General features: G+C 39.7%; 1 pseudogene; it reads left to right on the top strand.

The window, feature by feature from the left end:
* Nucleotides 1-11,821: 11,821 nt before the first annotated feature.
* LOC127218730 (olfactory receptor 10-like) lies at nt 11,822-12,828 on the top strand (annotated as a pseudogene).
* Nucleotides 12,829-19,422: the final 6,594 nt, after the last annotated feature.

The following is a 19,422-nucleotide window of genomic DNA, read 5'->3' as shown; positions in this document are numbered from 1 at the left end:
CCATAATCCTTTTAGTAGCAAGCATCAAATGGCTAATTTACTAGCTTCATTCTTATTGTTTTGAAGAATAAAAACAAAACACTCTCCCTCAATACGACAGGTCTTTCTGCATTGAATGTCCACCTCCTATGACCCAGGATTTGACTCTATGAAAAACTAGAGAAACTCTTTCATATAAGCACTGGAACTGTGTGCAGACATGTTCCCTGTCACATTGTCTGAAAAGGAAAAATATAAGAAGCGATCCAGGGACTTCTTTCTCAGTACACAATGGTTAAACCCCAGAATTTTGATGTCATGAAATCCTATACAGCAATTAACAAGAGAACCATCTCAGGGGACAGCCACTTTTGCTTACTGCTCATTTCTTCTATTTTATCTGCATTTATAGATATTTTAGGAGTGAGTGGGAATGATTTTTATGCTCAGAACAGAAGGTATCTCATTTTAATCATGGCTTGCCCTATTTACTAGTTTCTTGGTCACAGACAATTTAGAATATGAGCCTGTGCTTAAAAATCTGAAGTGTTTTGTCTGCAATCATGTCTGCGTGAAGGTGTTGGATCCCCTGGAACAGGGACAAGCAGATCTATGTGAGTTCGAAGCCAACCTAGTCTACAGAGCAAGTTCCAGGGCAGGCTCCAAAGTTACACAGAGAAACCCTGTCTCGGAAAACCAAAACAAACAAACAAAACAAAACAAAAAATAACCCCCCAAAACAAAAACAAAACAACCTAAAAGAGTTGACAATTCTCTCTCTGTCTCTGTCTCCCTCTCTCTCTATATCTCTTTCTCTTTGAGACAGTCTTCTATGTAGGGCCTCAGACTCACAGAGATCCTTCGGCCTCTGCCTCCCAAATGCTGAGTCCTGCACTGGTAGGACTTTTTATTGTGGAACTTGCTCATTTGGAGCAAGGAAAAGGTTAGGGGACAGACCATACAGGAAGATAAGCTTGATTTAATGTACTTATTAATGGTTATAATCTATGAGCATTTCTTGGTTGTGAGTTTATACGTTAGTGGAAAGATGGTTATCTTTCCAGCCCAATCATGAGCATTTTTATCTAAAAATTTCATATGATGTATTTTGATCATATTCCTTCCCTTCTCTAAACTCCTCCCAGATCCTCCCCACCCCTTGCTCACCTAACTTCATGTTCTTTGCCACGCTGAGAAAAACAAAACCCCCAAATCAAATCAACCAACCAATCAAAACAATGACAAAAAATACTAAAATAAAACAAAACAAAAAGTGTGTGCGCCCTCCACCCAAAACATCCCATGGAATTTTAAAAAGCACCTGTTTTATACAGGCAAACTCCTCCTGGACATGGGCCCTGGTCTTGAGTGTGATTGATATACCCAGTGATGAAAACTGATTTTCCCTTACTCAGAAGACATCCATTGCAAATAGCTTCTTGGTTAAGGGTGGGACTTTGGACTGATGCACACATGAACTCAGAGACTGTGACAGCATGCACAGGACCTACACAGGTTCAAACCAGCCAAAGCCCCATCACTTAGAAGGGGAGGTAGACAGAGTTTCATCCCTAACCAAAAAGCTATGAGCACTTTTTGATCGTCTTTTTTTAACTTGTTTCCAATCCAAATAGGAAAATAATGAAAGATAATACAATCTTTTTTTTTCTCTTGGAAAAGACAGAGGAAGTATAACTGTTATTTGGTAGCAATTATGCACAAGTGGAAATGCATCTCACAGCCCTAACCTGTACCTTAGGATCTCAGCCAGCTTCTCAGCCAGTGTCCAGCTCCCATTTACCTGTGAAAGAATATTCCTCAAAATGCACTGAGTCAGTTTGCCTCAGGGGACCTGAGAGATTTCCAGAATACTCCTAAGGGTGCAGCCAGATAGATATTTCTCTGGTGAGTCATTTCAATTGGAACTTCTTTCCAAAGTCCTTCCCACATTCTGTTCTTGAAGGCCCTCTATCAAACTGAGCAATTGTACCCCTCAAAATATCCATACCAGCACCCTGCTGCTGAAGCCATATGTGGAATGCAAACACTTTTGTACCCATTAGACATTCCAAAAGACTATTGCACTAAGGCACTTTCTCTTGTACTAACGCTTTCCACTGTGGTTGTCATCAAGCTCACAAGTTTGTACTCCAGATACAAATCAAATGGCATAAAACATGGTAAGTACCAAGATTTTAGCAGAGAAAATGGGTCATGGATTTACAGGTTGTGCTGGCACTGAGACCATCAACTGTTCAATCCTAGCAAGAACTCTCACACAGGTTTTCACTCTGTTCCTGATGGGTTAGTGTATGGTCCCAAACAAAACAACCGTGATGTTCTCAATTCAGGAGACACTGAGCCACTATTTTAGTTCTACATGGGTGGCATTTCATATGGAAGATTCATTGAATTTAAACCACAGTAACAGAAATTGCTGCTCTCCAATCCCAGGAGGCAGTTACAAAATCATTCTCTTCATGAAACAATTCTATGACACTTACATGGCTTTTGTGGATCTTGCACACAATTTTTTTTGTTTTAGTTTTATTAAAAATAGATTTCCCTCATAAACATAATATATTTTGATCACTGTTTCCTCTCTCTTTACTACTCCCAGCTCCTTCCCACCTCTCTTCCCATCCAGATACACTCCCTTTCTGTCTCTCCTTAGCAAACAGACAGGTATCTATGGGGTAATAATAAAATATAATAAGATAAATAATAAACAAACACATCAGAATAGGACAAAACAACCAAAAGGAAAAGAGCCCAAGAGAAGGAACAAAAAACAGATACCTACTCCTACACACACACACACACACACACACACACACACACACACACACACGACCTATTCATTAAAGAGAAGAAATATATACATATATAGTATGTATTTATGAAATGGAATAAAGAAAAAATATGAAGTGCCTTTATGAGACAAAGAATCTCCAAAGATGCCATTGAGTTTGTTTTCTGTTGACCATCTACTTCTTGGCATGCAGCCTACACTTAAGGGTAGTTCCCCCACCCCCAGTGAGTCTTCCTTGAAGGAAACTAATTTTCACTTGCAAATGGTTATCAACTGGAGATCATTTCTGGGTTAAAGATGGGGCATGTGTTCATTTCTCCTTTGGTTCAGACCGGTATTGGCCCTGTGCGTGCTTCCCCAGCCTCTGAGAGTCCATGTGTGTGTGATCATGTTCCTATAGAGGGCCTTGTTTCGTTGGTACCCTCCATTGCCTCTGACTATTACACTCTCTGCCTCCTCTTCTTCAGAGTTCCCTGAGTCCAGAGGGAGCGCTTTTCTGGAAACAGCCTATTAAGGGTGTGCATGAATGCATGTAAATGTACAGCTTTAGGAAGAATGAATGCCATTTTACATATCTTGCTTGTGTTGTTAGTCTGTCTGTGGGTACATAGTATTCTGTTCCTGCCTAATGAACTTTTTATCTTTTTTTTTTTTTTAAATTTATTTATATAGCGGCAGAACTGGCCTTGGAGGTTCAGCCAGCCTACTTTCCTCCTGTTCATCGTCTCTGTCGAACAACTGTGATATAATACACCATCCCTGCACTGTTGCTGTAATGCTTTAGTTTCTTACTGAGTCTTAACCTAAATGACAAGCTTTGTCTTCAAAACATGGTGTGAACCAAACTAAGAACCAACTAGGAACCAAACTAAGACAAGAAAAGCGCAAAGTGTAAAAAATATTAAAAATATCTCTTCAGTCGTTATTTCTTCCTGTTAAATTTTAATTTTTAAACTATAGTTACAATTTAAGCCTGGGGCTGGAGAAATGGTTCAGTGGTTAAGAGCACTGGTTGCTTTTCCAGAGGACCCAGGTTCAATTCCCATCACCCACATGCCATCCCACACATATCTGTAAGTCCTGTTTCAGAAGATCTGACACCTTCATACAGACATACACGCAGGCAGAACACCAATGCACATAAAATACAAATAAATAACTTATTTTAAAAAAGCTTAAGCTCCCAGGACACATACACAAAATATCTACACTATTTTATACCTAAATTGTACTATATGAAGTTGAATTTTTAAAAATATCATGGCCTCAATATTTGAGAAGCTGCTATGTATGTGAAGTTTAGTTTCCTTGTGATACTGAAGGCAAAAATGAAGGTGAGTGTTGACGTTTTTGTGACTTTTAAAAGGGGCTATGCCCCCAGGACAGAATCAAAGGGCTCAGTTTTAGCAACTGGCATGGTAGTATAACGGCTTTCTGGCATTTTGACATAGGCAGAGCGAGGGAGTGCTGCAGAGGTGATGGCTCCTCACCTGGACTCATGAATCTCAGTAACCTCTGCTATTGATGGAAGAAACCACCCATTATCACAGTTGATAAAGGAAGAGCTGAAATTTACATAAGGGGGCAGTTCCTTTCCCTGAGACATTAGAGCAGGCTGCACTGCAGCATTTGTATACAGATTCAGACAGAGAAGTTCTGGGAGATGGACAAGAACTTCAACAATTGCTTCCAGATCTGCTATGTTGCCCCAGATTCTCCAGTATTTCTCGTCTGTCCTCTTCTTAAGAGCCAGGATAAGGAACAGAGGATAAATGTGTTTACATCCAAACCTTATGTGAGTTCAATCCCTGGGACCCACATGGTAGAAGGAGAGAACCCACTCCTGTGAGTTGTTCAATGTGTGTGTGTGTGTGTGTGTGTGTGTGTGTGTGTGTGACACACACACACACACACACACACACACACACAGAGAGAGAGTAAAAAGAAAGAAATGCAGTAAATAATTTAAAAATTTTAGGATTGAAATTCAGAATGCCTACAGGTTGGAGTTTTGTGTATCCAAAAAGAGGGGTGGTTCTGTGGAGACAGCATGCTCTCTCTCATCTCTCTCTCTCTCTCTCTCTCTCTCTCTCTCTCTGGAGGAGAGGCAGTGGCAGTTCAGCTCCCATTGATTTAAGTGAGGCAATTTGGGCCTAGTGTGTCCTGATCTTTGGGGTTTGCATGTTGAGGATACTGAATATTCATCAGTTATATTTGAGCAGTAAATGGGGAATAGGGAAAGCTGAGGCCTGTAATTCAGTTCTTGGGGAGCCCATAGGCTGATTTTAATTGACTCATCAGGGCATACAGGCCTCCAGGGACTTAACTCATAAACAACTCTCCCTTTTGTGAATTTTAAAGGGGGCAATGTCCCCAGGACAGAATTGAACGGCTTGGTTTTAGGGACAATAGCTGACATATTGCTGAATGAGGAGGTAGTGTGGAGGGTGACGAATCTCAGCAGCCTCCACTGCTGATGAGAGAAACCACTTATTATCACAAGGTCTCCAGTAAGGCCACTCTGTCAGGCTCTCTGCCTTACAGATGAAGTCAGGTCTGAAGTAGCAAGTGGCTTTCCTGGCTGCCATGTTGGTTTCACCTCACCTTTGATGCCAATAGAATCAAGAGGAAAGTGTGGTAGTTTTCTTCTGTCAGGTTGTGGATGAGTAATGGCTGGGTGGTACTTCAGCACCCACAGACAAAACCAGAAAATAATAGGCATTGCATTAGGTAGTTATGCAAGGTTCTGTTGTGCTCCTGGCTTGAGTGTAGAAACATGGAACTCGGGCAAGAAGATATTTTAGCACTAATCCAGTCTTTCTTCCTCTGTCCTCCCACTCAAGTATACACAGCAGGTTGCAAAATACTTTTCATTAACTTTCTAGTTACATAAAATTAGGAAATTCATTAAATATCTATAGAACATTTGGTTTTCTCATTAAGTGTAAGGATTAGCTTAATAGTGTTTTGCAAAATTTAGCTTTTGTGATGCCAAGGCAATAGCATGCAAAATAAGGTACATGCAGCATAACTAGGAGACAAACTAGAGGCAAAGTCAGAGCTGTTGACGTGTCAAGGAAGACTTCTTGGAGTGGGCAAGGATGGAGACATGAGAAAAGACAATGTTCTACATGAGGGGTCAGCATGAAAACAGAGTGTGGATTCGTTCATTCATCTTTTGGATGTCAAATGATCTGACTACATTCTAGAACATATAGGTTGCGCCTGCCAAGAATGTGATAGAATCCTGACACTCACGTAAGAAAGATGTTGGATAGAATGAGATATGGGGTGATTTTAGAATGCTAAGGTCAGACTGAGTAAGCAACAATTAAGTCTATGGAGAAGAAGGCTGTGGTGGAGAATGGGTAGAAGAATGCATTGGTGCCTAATAAAGTTCCATGGTGAGGAGAGTCTTCTACAAACTAAGAAAAAGAAATGCACATTCAGATAAAAAGAGACAGAGAACAGAGAAATTACATATATATATATATATATATGTGTGTGTGTGTGTGTGTGTGTGTGTGTGTGTGTGTGTGTGTGACAATAATAATCAGAGAAGAAGCTGTCAGTTTGAGAATGGGGCAAACACGATATGAACTGGGAGGAGGGAATTTGGTAGGGGCTGGAGGGTGGAAAAGAACAGGTGAAAATAATGCAATTATATTTTAATTTAAAATGTACTAAACAACACACCAGGAGGAAACACTTCTAAAAGGATATAAAAGGTGAGAACCCATGCTACTAAACACTGATTTATTTAAGGATAATTGGGGATGAGTTAGAACCTCCTATGCTCAGTCAGATGATTGACATTTCTGGCTTGGATATGGCTCCATTTGTTTAAAATCAGTGATGTATTAGAGTGACATGAAGAAATTGGAAAAAAATTAAAATGTGACTTTTGCCCTCAAGAATTTTGTTATTTGCAGAGATCATAAATAGTCCTATTCACATGTGCATAAATACAGCCAATCTTTCTGTGGCAAAACTCAACTGCATCAAATATGTAAATAAAAAACTAATTTAGTCAAGGGGATTATGAGCATGTTAAGTTTTGAAAAGATAGTTTAAAAGGAGAAAATTTGGAGTGTCACACCTGGGTATAATCCTACCCTAATTTGCTGAGAGAACGCTAGAACATTTTACAATATAATGGAAGTTAAAGTTTCAGGCTCTGGATGAGCAGGAAGCTTTGTAGGGAGCAGAAGCCAGGTTCCTTTCCAGGCAGTTTATATTTAGTCTGTTTTCCTTTCTCCTGCATGTTCTTATGTTATGCTTTACCCTTGGAAGTCTAAGGCTTTGGCTTTGGAGAAGAACAGAGGGAAGTTATGGTCTTTCTCATGGCACAGGACTTCAACTGTAGATAGAAGCAATCAAACCTATGCATTTGGACTTGGTTTTAGAATCTAAAAGCATAGTTTACAGCACCTGTTTCTCTTGAAAGACGTTCTCACATCTTCAATCTAAGAACAAGACAGACATGGTCCTGTTCCCCACAAGCCCTGGCATGATGGAACTAAAGGTCACAACAAATTAATGTCAAGGATGGTAATTGATATGTGAGAAGATGAAGTGCCCATATGGTCATACAACAAGGAGTTTTCAGTTCACACAAATATAGAAAAGAATTTCCCAAATAAGTGACATCGCTACCTTCACACTACTGACATTGGGGACTAGATAATTTGTGTGTATGTGGTGGTGACGCTGAGCCATGTGTACTGCAAAAGGTGCAGCACCACTCCTGGCCTCAATAAGCTACAGAAGCGTTTGTAGACATCAGGGAATCTTCCTGAAGAGATGACTTCATCTCTGATTGAGAAATGCTATTGTAGATGAAGTGGCATGCAGAATGTGCTCAAATAAAGTGTCAGTGTGGAGGGCTTTCAAGTAAAAATGACAGGCAAGGAGATGTCAGCTAGCACAAAGGCTTTGTTAACGTTAATGGTAAAGTGAGACTCCTGTTAAGGAGAGAACTGGAATTTGATCAGTAGCTCATTGCTCAACAGTTCTCAAAAGGAAGAGGCATGGTGTACATGGGTCCTCACAGTGAAATGCCAGAGATTATTAGAAAAAAGGGGAATTGAGAGAAAAGCCACAGACTATGAGACAGTGTACAAACACTGTGTTAAAAAAAAAAAAAACAATTTCAGCATGTGCCACACCAACTCCAGTAGAGTCTGTGTGACATGGTGAAAAGCATGTTTTCGGAACATGTGTTCCATGGAACTTAGTTTCCCAGAGGTCCCTGGTGTTCTGCCCCTATGCTTTGTTCCAGTGCACTAATCAAATTTTGTGTTTTTTGGGTTATGTACCTTATCTTTCTTGATTTTTATGGCTTTAATTAATACAGCAGGTCCTGGCCAAGTCTTGGTGGATAGTGGATAGTGGATAGTGAAAGGATAAAAGTTCAAAGACTAGTAAGAAAAAGACCCAGGGAGTTCACCAGAAGCTAGGAAGAAGAGTCTAGGAATTCCTACTATTATGATTTATGGTAGGAAGCATCACCTACTCGGAGGATGATGGTGGGTGCCTCCAGTAAACAGGGAAACTCCATAGAAACCCAGGAATGCAACCCACCCTATGCCATAATCAGGAGTATATGATGATTAGGGAAATAGATGGGTAAATATAGATGGAGAAAAAGTGTATTACACACTTAACTTTATGGAGAGATTAGCCAGAGCAAGGCTTCCTTGGTGCTTATTGACAAAAAGGACCAAATTAATTTAACAAGACAATTGCAAAAATTATATATTCACCTCCCCCAAAAGTTGCATAGATGGGGCTTCAAAAACAGCCAAATTGGCTTGACTGGCCATAAATATATTAAGTGTTACAAACTTTTGCATTTTTATATAGAAGCCAGCTTGAGAGAATTCTAAGAATAAAATTGACCTCAGGTCTGAGACTCTTACCCACTGTCTGGAGGCCAGATAGTACTCAGAGGGTACTCCCTGCTCTATCCTTTTAGTTTCAAGATAAGTTGTCAACATGTAACCACTCATAAGATGTGATTATGTATAACCTGGCATGGGGTCAAATCTTAGTTCCTAAATCATGTGTATATATCTGATGCTCTCACTGAAGTAAATTTGCAGCAGATTCCAACCATATTTCTTTGCGTTGTATCTGTTTGTCACTAGCCGAGTCTTTACCAACCTGATTACTGGAGCCCGTGTTCTCCCACGGAGGAGACCCCCGACTGGGTCAGTCCGTGGCAAGCATGCTTTATGATATGACTAATTTTCTGGCCTTGTGTTAGAGAGGGTAGAAGCTGCTTTGTTAGACCCCATCAAAGGAGCTGGAGAGAAAGTTGACTTTAGACCAGTGGTTTTCATGCGATGTTTCTTACAAGGAAGTGCTTTGCTATTCTGTGAGATTTTCTGTACCTGAAAGGGGAAGTCTCTTTATGGTCAATCAGACTGCAAACTATCAAAATATCAGAAATGCATAAAAAGATTGAACTAGATGAACTGAGAAAGTCTGAAATGCAGACAATAGATAGGGATGGAGACATGACTCAAGCCCTGAAATGGATGAATTTTCTAGGAATGATTTATACATGGTATTAGAAGAGGGTCAGCAATGTACAGGTAGAGGAGACCATGATGGGGGATGCAGTGAAGGAAGAGGGCATCCAGGAAGGGAAGGGGAAAGATTGAACAGAAAAAGACAGTTACTCAACATGTCAAATGCTATAAGGATGAGGTTTACAAGAGGATGATAACAGAAACTGGAGGGAGAAGTGGTATTTTAAAAATTGTACAGTCTTGATAATAGATAATTTCTGTAGACAACTAGCCAGATGAGAATGAGAGGTAAGACATACATTAGCAAGAATATGAATTTTTAGTAGTGTTGCTTCAGGCACTTGGATTATTTTTCCTTCAGAATTTATTAGCCTGATTTGAGTGATGGAAAATATAAAAATTCCATTAACACAGAATTTGGTAGATCATACTTTGATAGGCTTGAGGATATTAATAAGAAAATGATTGAAACAATGTGCCAAGTAATAACAGATGAATCAATAGAAGTAGGTAACTCGTGGCCACATAGGAATAAAAGGTTACAGGTGGTGACAAGTGGAGGGAGATTGCCAGAGAATCAAGGAACAGATGACACAAGCGGCTGAAGAAATAACTTCCAGGTTTCCTTACATGTGCGAAAGTAGGTACTGATTAGACTTTAGTCTGAGCTTGTACTTGCTAAGAGTCAGCTGTCAGTGGGCACTGCTGGCCTCTGTTGAGTCTCTGTTGGACACATTCCCAGGTCATCTAGTTTTCTAATACATGAACTTCAGGTTTTCAAGTTGAGTCTTATACTTTAAGATTTGAAGCTAGGTTCAATGTTTACTGTTTAGCACTGCCTTAAGTCAAATCATTGCTTTATTGGGCTTCTAAGCTTTGATTCATTTTTAAACACATCAATATCAAGAATAGCTATAATTATGAACAGCATTGTTGATAAAATATTAATAGGAATCGTTAAAACAGTAAAACCTTATTCCACTAAGTTAGAAACAATATGTTTATTCCCTTTGTGTCACACTGGAAACAAACATTTCTATGACATGTATGTTTTCTAATGGAGGATAATTCATTAATTAATTCATTTAACAATACTTGTTGACTTCTGCTTATTCTATAGGCACTGAGTTTGTAAATGGGGCTACAGCAGTTGATGAATCATACCCTGTTGCATGGCCAAGATTAGTGATGTAGCTAGACAAAGACTACAGGAACCAGAAAGACAAGTGCTTCATGGTCTCTTTCATGTGGGAGATAAAGATGCCAAACTAAATGTAGAATGTTGGTCACTAGAGTTTGGGAAGGAGAGTGTATAACATGGATGGGGGGAGGCTGGGTTCTGTGAGTGTACACTCTGTTCGTGTGTTGAATTATCTCATAGGCCACAGTTATGTGTACAATTTATACATGTCAACAAAATGAAGTCATTTAAAAATATAAGTATTTCAAAAACTTCAGGTAGCATTTTCTTAATAGATTGCAGAATATATGATACTGTTCAACCTTTTTTAAAATTGTGTTTCATCTGTTTCCTGATAGCTAAACTGAGGCTCACAGAAGTGAGTGAAATGAGCATTCTGAACAGGTGGTTCAGATGGTCAGGGTTAGAGTCGATCCCCAGCAACCTGGTAAGGACTCTAAACAAACCATACCATTCTAAGATGATGGACTTGCAAAGGCCAACTTTGACATTATACTCCTGCAATTATGCATATAAAATATATAACAATGACATCTTTGATATCATCACAAAGATCTAATAAATGTGTTTAAGAGCTTTGATGTATTAATTTATCTACATGTGAATTAATACTTTATTGTTTCATTCACACTTCCCCATCTTTTCCACAACAGCATCAAAAATGGTGTATAATGGATTTCCAGCACCATTGGTCCAGTGCTGACTCATTAACCTTCTAGTTCAGCAGACTTAACAAATCGACAGCTGGTGATGAGCAGGGTTTCTGGGTTGTAGTGCTGGTTACAGCCACTGAGGAAATGGCACAATAGGGACAAAACTGTGGTCTCATCCTTGTTAGTCCTGGGTCTTCATCTACATGAAACACTCTGCCAATTGGACTAAAGAGGAGGCAAAGAGACTGATAGAGAATAATAATGCTGCATTTGACTCTTAATATTTTTCAAAGAAACTCTGGTACTACCTGTTACTGGGTTAACATCAGGGTGGGAAGTTAGGAAAGATCCTGTCTCTGCTATCAGACAGTGATGTATCCATGGATTGAGGAAGGTAAAGTTCAGGACACACACAGAGCAGGGTTATAGGTCAAACAAAAGATAATACTTCTGCTCCCAAGATTTCCAGTATGAAAAGGAAACGAGTAACAACTGAAGACTAGATAAATCTGAACTAGCAAAATAGAGAAGGAAACACTTGCTTTTGGGGTGTTTAAGGATTGTCTGGAACACTGTTCTAATCTGTGTTCTTCATAGCAGATATTAAATTGTCTCCTGTTATTTGGGCACGTGAAAGGCTATGGGCAGTTTCAACACCAGTTTTAGGCAGGATTTCATCTTGGTGGGCTTCTCTGATTTTCCACAACTAGAACTCATTCGTTCTGTCTTCATTTCCATTTTCTACTCCCTAACTCTTTTTGGCAACTCTACCATCATCATTCTTTCACAATTGGATGCCCGTTTTCAAACACTAATGTATTTATCCCTCTGCCACCTCCCTTCCCTGGATCTGTGCCAGCATTGTGCCCCGCTTCTGGTCAACCTCCTGGGATATGACAGAACTATTAGCTACAGAGGGTGTGTGGCCCGGCTCTTCCTTTTCCTTGCCTTGGCCTCCACAGAGTGTGTGCTCCTGGTGGTGATGGCCTTTGACCGCTACGCTGCTGTGTGTTGTCCCCTGCACTACACGACCATCATGCACTCCCTCCTCTGCCTCTCACTAGCAATTGCTTCCTGGGTAGGAGGCTTCATGAACTCTCTGATCCAGACAAGCCTGATGATGGCAGCCTCTCTGTGGATGCCAACTGAACCACTTCTTCTGTGAGATGCTTGTTCTCTTGAAGTTGGCTTGTGAGGTCACAGAAGGAACAGAAGCCAAAATGTTTGTGGCCCGAGTTGTAATCCTGATATTTCCTGCAACACTGATTCTGGGCTCCTACACAAACATTGCTCATGCTTTGCTGAAGACCAAGTCAATGGCAGGGTGCAAAAAGGCTCTGGGAACTTGTGGGTCCCACCTTGTGGAGGTGTCTGTGTTTTATGGGGCAGCCATCTACACATACTTAAAACCTAAGGGCAACTATTCTGAGAGCAAGGGGAAGTTTAAATACTATCCTCACCCCCATGCTCAACCCTCTGATTTATACCCTGAGGAACAAGGGCATGAAGGGGGCTCTGTGGAAGGTGTTAGGGAGAGGCATAGACTCAGGACAGAAGACCAAAGGACAACCAGAACAATTTAGTTTAACAGCTCTTGGGTTACAGACTCATCCTGCCCTTGCAAAGCAATTGGTTAGTACAAAATAAGCTTCAACAGACCCTATGGGTTTGGTGCTTCCTTTTTTTGAAGTTGGAAGTGGGGGCATCTTTTGAAATGTTTTGTTGTTCAGTGTCTATAATCCTTATACTACAGGGAGTAAGAACCGATCTGTACCATGGTGCTTAGGAAATGGATGTTGTCTCCACTTGTGCAAACTGGAGAGTTTCTAGGGAAGCTTGGGGACAGGCAAACATTGTTCTGGTAGTAGCACCTTACATATTTCTAGCACAGTGCCATGCAGAATGCCCTATGACAAAGTCTTGTAACAATGCCTATGCTTTAATCCCTTTAAACCTGCTTATGCCCCTTCACATCACATGACCTCTTTTTAAAGTCTACTGAAGTGGATGTTCTTCTATGATATCTGGAGAATATGAGGAAATAGTGCTATATCATGAAGCATACAGAGGCCAGATATGAATATTGCTTTTCTACTTGAGGTTACACACAAACAAGTATTAGGGAGGCATTCTGTAAGCTGGGGTGGGGTGGGAGGTATTGATGTTCCCTCAGCTGCATAGTACAACTCAGAAATGATGCTGGGAAGATGATAATGTTCATCAAAGAAAAGAAACTGGAGAAACTGGAGAGGAAATCAAACATGAGCTTAATTAGTATATACCACTACCACTGATTTGTCTGACTGATTCTCCCCAACGTTCTAAACTCTCCTTAATTACCTATTCTTAGATAAAAGGTCAAATAGTGTGCTTTGCAGAGTTAACTAATACATAACTGTTATCATGTTTAGAACTCTTTAATATAACTCAAGCCCTGTGCTTATAGAGCATTCTGTGTTATTGCATTTAATTATCTCAGCGTGGAATATAGGCAAATTCCACCTTCATAGTAGTTATACTTATCAAGATACCAAATACTAGAAAATTATTTTGTGTTGTTATTTTCAGGTTGCCCAGATACTAAACAGAAATTAATTATTTGAATATGCCCTATTTTGCTACAAATCTTATCCAGCTAGCTGCTACCTAAGAGTCCATATTTTATATTTATTAGCTTGGGGCAGTGGCCAATATTGTAATAAAGAAATGTATTTTTCTCTGTGTTTTCTTTATCAAGGCTTAAATAATTCAAGAGTATGTACAACTTAATAGAAAAAAGTGTTTATTTGGACACAGAATAGAATTCAATAAAATTGTTTTGTGGTTATTATATTTTATTATTTATCTTGCAAAGAACATAGCAATTCAATTATATGAGTAGAAATGTATTTCATGTTCCAGAAATCTGAAGAAGCCACTAGTATATCTGGGCACACAATCATTCATGGCTTTGCACAAATCTTGTCTTGTGAGAAGGAAATTGTATCTCCATGGAAACCTAAACCCCCCAGGATCTTCTCATCTAGGATAGCAGCTAATTGGTCATCAGAGAGCATGGATCCCTAAGCCACTATAGAATCAGAGATTCCCAAGTCTCTCTACTGTGACAGAGTAGTTAGAGGTGACATTTTTGCATGCAGTAGAATATCAACTTATACTTTTGCTTTTCTTTTTCCGGTTTTATGTTATATTTTGTTTGTTAGCTTTTAAAATAAAAATAATTGCATGTGTTTGAGGGTTATCAATGAACATTATGGGTTCCATAGGGGAAGTAAGGCCACCAGTACCTGAAGTAAATGAACTTATCTGTTATTTTACATGATGTTTTTAATCTCTTTTTTATTTATTATTTTACATGTCGATCCCAGTTCCACCTCCCTCCATCCCTCCCTCCCTCCCTTTTACCCTCTCTGCCCTCTCACATGTACCCTAACGACCCTCCCTCCCATCCCCCACCACAATTCCATATGTAGGGGAATGCCATCCAGTTGGGGTCATGTAGATCTGACAGGTCATGTGAAGTAGGGACTAGGGCTTCTCTCCTGTCTTTAGATTAAGGCAGTTATCCCTCCATGGGGGATGTGTTCACAAGGTCCTTTTGTGCACCAGGCTCCACTGTCTGAAGTCCCTTAGACTGCTCAGTCCTTCTGGCTTAGACCCATATTCAGGGGTGCCTGAGTCAGTCCCATGCTGGCTTCCCAGCTATCAGTCTGGTGGCCCGTTAGCTCCTCCTTGTTCAGGTAAGCTGTCTCTATGTGTTTCTGCCGCCTGGTCTTGTCCTCTCCATCTGCATCTGGGTTCTACTTCAACTCAGTGTTTATGTATGGGTGTTTGCTCCTGTTTCCAACAGGCACTAGATGAGGACTCCATGGATAAGTTAGTTGCTGATCTCACTTTCCAGGAAGGGCATTTATGGTAGCATATAGGTATATACTAATTAAGCTCAAATTGTTAGTTGGCAGCAGTCTTGTAGTTCTCTAGACCTTTCTTTGCGTTCAATTTTATCTCCAAACCAATATTGGCTCCCTCTTTTATGCTCTCTCTCTCTCTCTCTCTCTCTCTCTCTCTCTCTCTCTCTCTCTCTCTCTCTCTCTCCTGTCTTCTATTCCTAACTGGGCTCAATCTTCCTGGTCACATGTGTTTTCCTTTCCTCCCCCTCGTTTTCTCCTACTTCTCTCTCCATTTGCAGCCCCCCCACTTCCCCTGAGCTCTGGGGGACTTGTCCCTTACCAGTTCTGTGAGGGACTTTATATGAATCTCTTAGAATACATTTTGTATCCTAGTTCATCTGGTGGTGTTAATTATAGGCTGGTGATCCTTTGATCTATGTCTAAAATCCATATATGAGTGAGTACATACTATGTTCCTCGTTTTGTGACTGGGTTACCTCATTCAAGATGGTTTCTTCAAGTGCCATCCACTTGCCTGCGAATTTCAAGATACCATTACTTTTTTCTGCAGAGTAGTATTCCATTGTGTAGATGTGCCACATCTTCATTAACCATTCTTCAATTGAGGGGCATCTAGGTTGCTTCTAGGTTCTTGCTATTACAAATGCTATTACAAATGCTGCTATGAACATAGTTGAACAGATGTCTTTGTTGCATGGATGTGGATCATTTGGGTATATGCCTAAGAGGGGGATTGCCAGGTCCTGTGATAAACTAATTCCCATTTTCCTGAGGAACTGCCATACTGATCTCCAAAATGGCTGTACGAGTTTGCACTGCCACCAGCAGTGGAGGAGTGTTCCCCTTTCTCCACATCCTCTCCAACATAAGTCATCACTGGTGTTTCTAATTTTAGCCATTCTGGCAGGAGTAAGATGGCATCTCGAAGTTGTTTTGATATGCATTTCCCTGATAGCTAAGTATGTTGAACACTTTCTTAAGTGTCTTTCAGCCTTTTTGATTTCCTCTATTGAGAATTCTTTCTTCAGTCCTGTACCCCATTTTTTAATAGGGTTATTTGGTGTTTTGTTGACTAGTTTCTTGAGTTCTTTGTATATTTTGAAGATCAGCCCTTTGTCAGATATAGGATTGGTGAAAATCTTTTCCCAGTCTGTGGGCTGCCGTTTGGTCTTATCCACTGTGTTCTTTGCCTTACAGGAGATTCTAAGTTTGAAGAGGTCCCATTTATTAATTGTTGCTCTCAGTGTCTGTGCCCCTGGAGTTATGTTCAGGAAGCGATCTCCTATACCAATTTGTTCAAGGGTACCTCCTACTTTCTCTTCTAAGAGGTTTAATGTGGCTGGATTGATGTTGAAGTCTTTGATCCATTTGGACTTGAGTTTTGTGCATGGTGACAGACATGGGTCTATCTGCAGTCTTTTATACACCCTCATCCAATTGTGCCAGCACCATTTGTTGAAGATGCTGTTCTCGCTCCATTGTATAATTTTAGCTGTTTTGTCGAAAATCAGGTGTTCATAGGTGTGTGGGTTAATATCAGGATTTTCAATTCGATTCCATTGGTCTACCTGTTTATTTTTATGCCAATTCCAGGATGTTTTCAGAACTATAGCTCTGTAGTAGAGCTTAAAATCAGGAATGGTTATGCCTCCTGAAGTTCTTTTATTGTATAGGGTTGTTTTGGCTATCCTGGGCCTTTTGTTTTTCCATATAAAGTTGATTATTATCCTTTCAAGGCCAGTGAAGAATTGTGGTGGGATTTTAATGGGGATTGCATTGAATCTGTAGATTGCTTTTGGCAAGATTGCCATTTTTACTATGTTAATCCTACCTATCCAAGAGCATGGTAGATCTTTCCATTTTCTGGTATCTTCTTCAATTTCTTTCTTTAGAGCCACAAAGTTCTTATTATATAGGTCTTTTACTTATTTGGTAAGCGTTACACCAAGATACTTTATGTTGCTTGTGGCTATTGTAAAGGGTGATGTTTCTCTGATTTCTTTCTCTGTCTCTTTGTCGTCTGAAAAAAGTAGAGCTACTGATTTTTTTGAGTTTATCTTGTATCCTGCTACTTTGCTGAAGGTGTTTATCAGCTGTAGGAGTTCCTTGGTAGAGTTTTTTGGGTCGCTTATGTAAACTATCATATCATAGAGACAGTTTGACTTCTTCCTTTCCAATTTGGATCCCCTTGATCTCCTTTTGTTGTCTTATAGCATTAGCTAGAACTTCCAGTACGATATTGAAGAGATATGGAGAGAGAGGGCAGCCTTGTCTTGTTCCTGCTTTTAGAGGAATTGGCTTAAGTTTCTCTCCATTCAGTTTGATGTTGGCAGTTGGTTTGCTGTATATTTGCTGTGTATTATGTTTAGGTATGTTCCTGTTATCCCTGATCTTTCCAAGACCTTTTTCATGAAAGGGTGTTGAATTTTGTCAAAGGCTTTTTCAGCATCTAGGGAGATAATCATATGGATTTCTTTTTCAGTTTGTTTATATGGTGGATCACGTTGATAGATTTTCGTATGTTAAACCATCCCTGCAATCAATCCAGGGATGAAGCCTACTTGGTCATGGTGGATGATTTATCTGATGTAGTCTTGAATTTGGTTTGCCAGTATTTTATTGAGTATTTTTGCATCGATGTTCATCAGGGATATTGGTCTGTAGTTTTCTTTCTTAGTTGTGTCTTCGTGAAGCTTGGGTACCAAGGTTATTGTGGTCTCATAAAAAGAGTTTTGCAGTGAACCTTCTGTTTCTATTGTGTGGAAGAGTTTGAGGAGTAGTGGTATTAGTTCTTCCTTGAATGTCTGGTAGAATTCTGCACTGAATCCATCTGGCCCTGGACTTTTTTTGGTTGGAAAGCTTTCGATGACTGCTTCTATTTCATTGTGGGTTATAGGTCTATTTAAGTTGTTTGTCTGTTCTTGATTTAATTTTGGTGATAGTTATCCAGAAATTTGTTCATTTCCTTTGAATTTTCAATTTTTGTGGAATACAGATTTTCAAAATATGACCTAAAACTTGTCTGGATTTCCTCTGTGTCTGTTGTTATGTTCTCCTTTTCGTTTCTGATTTTGTTAATTTGCATGTTCTCTCTCTGATTTTTCGTTAATTTGGATAAAGGATTATCTATCTTGTTGATTTTCTCAAAAAAAAAAACTCTTCATTGCATTGGTTTTTTATATTGTTTTCCTGGTTTCTATTTTGTTGATTTCAGCCCTCAAGTTGATTATTTCCTGGCGTCTACTTCTACGGGGTGAATTCGCTTCTCTCTGTTCTAAGGCTTTCAGTTGCGCTGTTAATTCTCTTATGTGACTATCCTCTGTTTTCTTCATATGGTCACATAGTGCAATGAACTTCCCTCATAGCACTGCTTTCAAGGTATCCCATAAGTTTGGGTATGTTGTGTCCTCATTCTCGTTGAATATTAGAAAGTCCTTAATTTCTGTCTTTATTTCTTCTTTGACCCAGGTGTGGTGCAATTGCACATTGTTCAGTTTCCATGAGTTTGCAGATTTTCTGTTATTTGTGTTGTTGAATTCCAATTTTAAAGCATGGTGGTCTCATATGATACAGGGGACTATTCCTATTCTCTTGTATCTGTTGAGGTTTGTTATGCCACCTAGTATGTGGTTGATTTTAGAGAAGGTTCCATGTGGAGCAGAGAAGAAGGTATATTCTTTTGTCTTTGGATGGAATGTTCTATAGATGACTGTTAACCCCAGTTGAGACATAACTTCTGTTAGTTTTTTGTTTCTTTGTTGAGTTTCTGATTTGTGGTCCTGTCTAGTGTTGAGAGTGGTGTATTGAAGTCTCCCACACAAGTGTGTGAGGTTTTATATGAGTTTTGAGTTTCAGTAGCGTTTCTTTTATGAATGTGGGTGAGTTTGTATTAGGGGCATAGATGTTCAGAACTGAGACTTTGTGTTGGTGGATTTCTCCTGCGATGAATATGAAATGACCATCTTCATCTCTTTTGATTAATTTTAGTTTGAAGTCTAACTTGTTAGATATTAGGATAGCCATGCATGCTTGCTTCTTTGTTCCATTTGATTGGAAAATCTTTTCCCAACTCTTTACCCTGAGGTAATGTCTATCTTTGAAGCTTAGATGTGTTTCTCGTATGCAGCAGAAGGATGGATTCTGTCTTCATATCCATTCTGTTAGCCTGTGTCTTTTTATAGATGAGTTAAGACCATTAATGTTGAGGGTGAGTAAGGAGCATTGATTGTTGATGCTTGTTTGATTTAGGGTTTGTTGTTGGCAGTGGTATTGTGAATATATTAGTTCTGCTTTACCCTTGGTTTCTGGTGTATTGCGGTTAAATAAGGAT

This window comes from Phodopus roborovskii, unplaced genomic scaffold, assembly GCF_943737965.1.
Source record: "Phodopus roborovskii unplaced genomic scaffold, PHOROB, whole genome shotgun sequence".
NCBI classification, from domain to species: Eukaryota; Metazoa; Chordata; class Mammalia; order Rodentia; family Cricetidae; genus Phodopus; species Phodopus roborovskii.
Note: the sequence above shows the minus strand (reverse complement) of the source record. Positions and strands in the feature narration are given on the sequence as shown.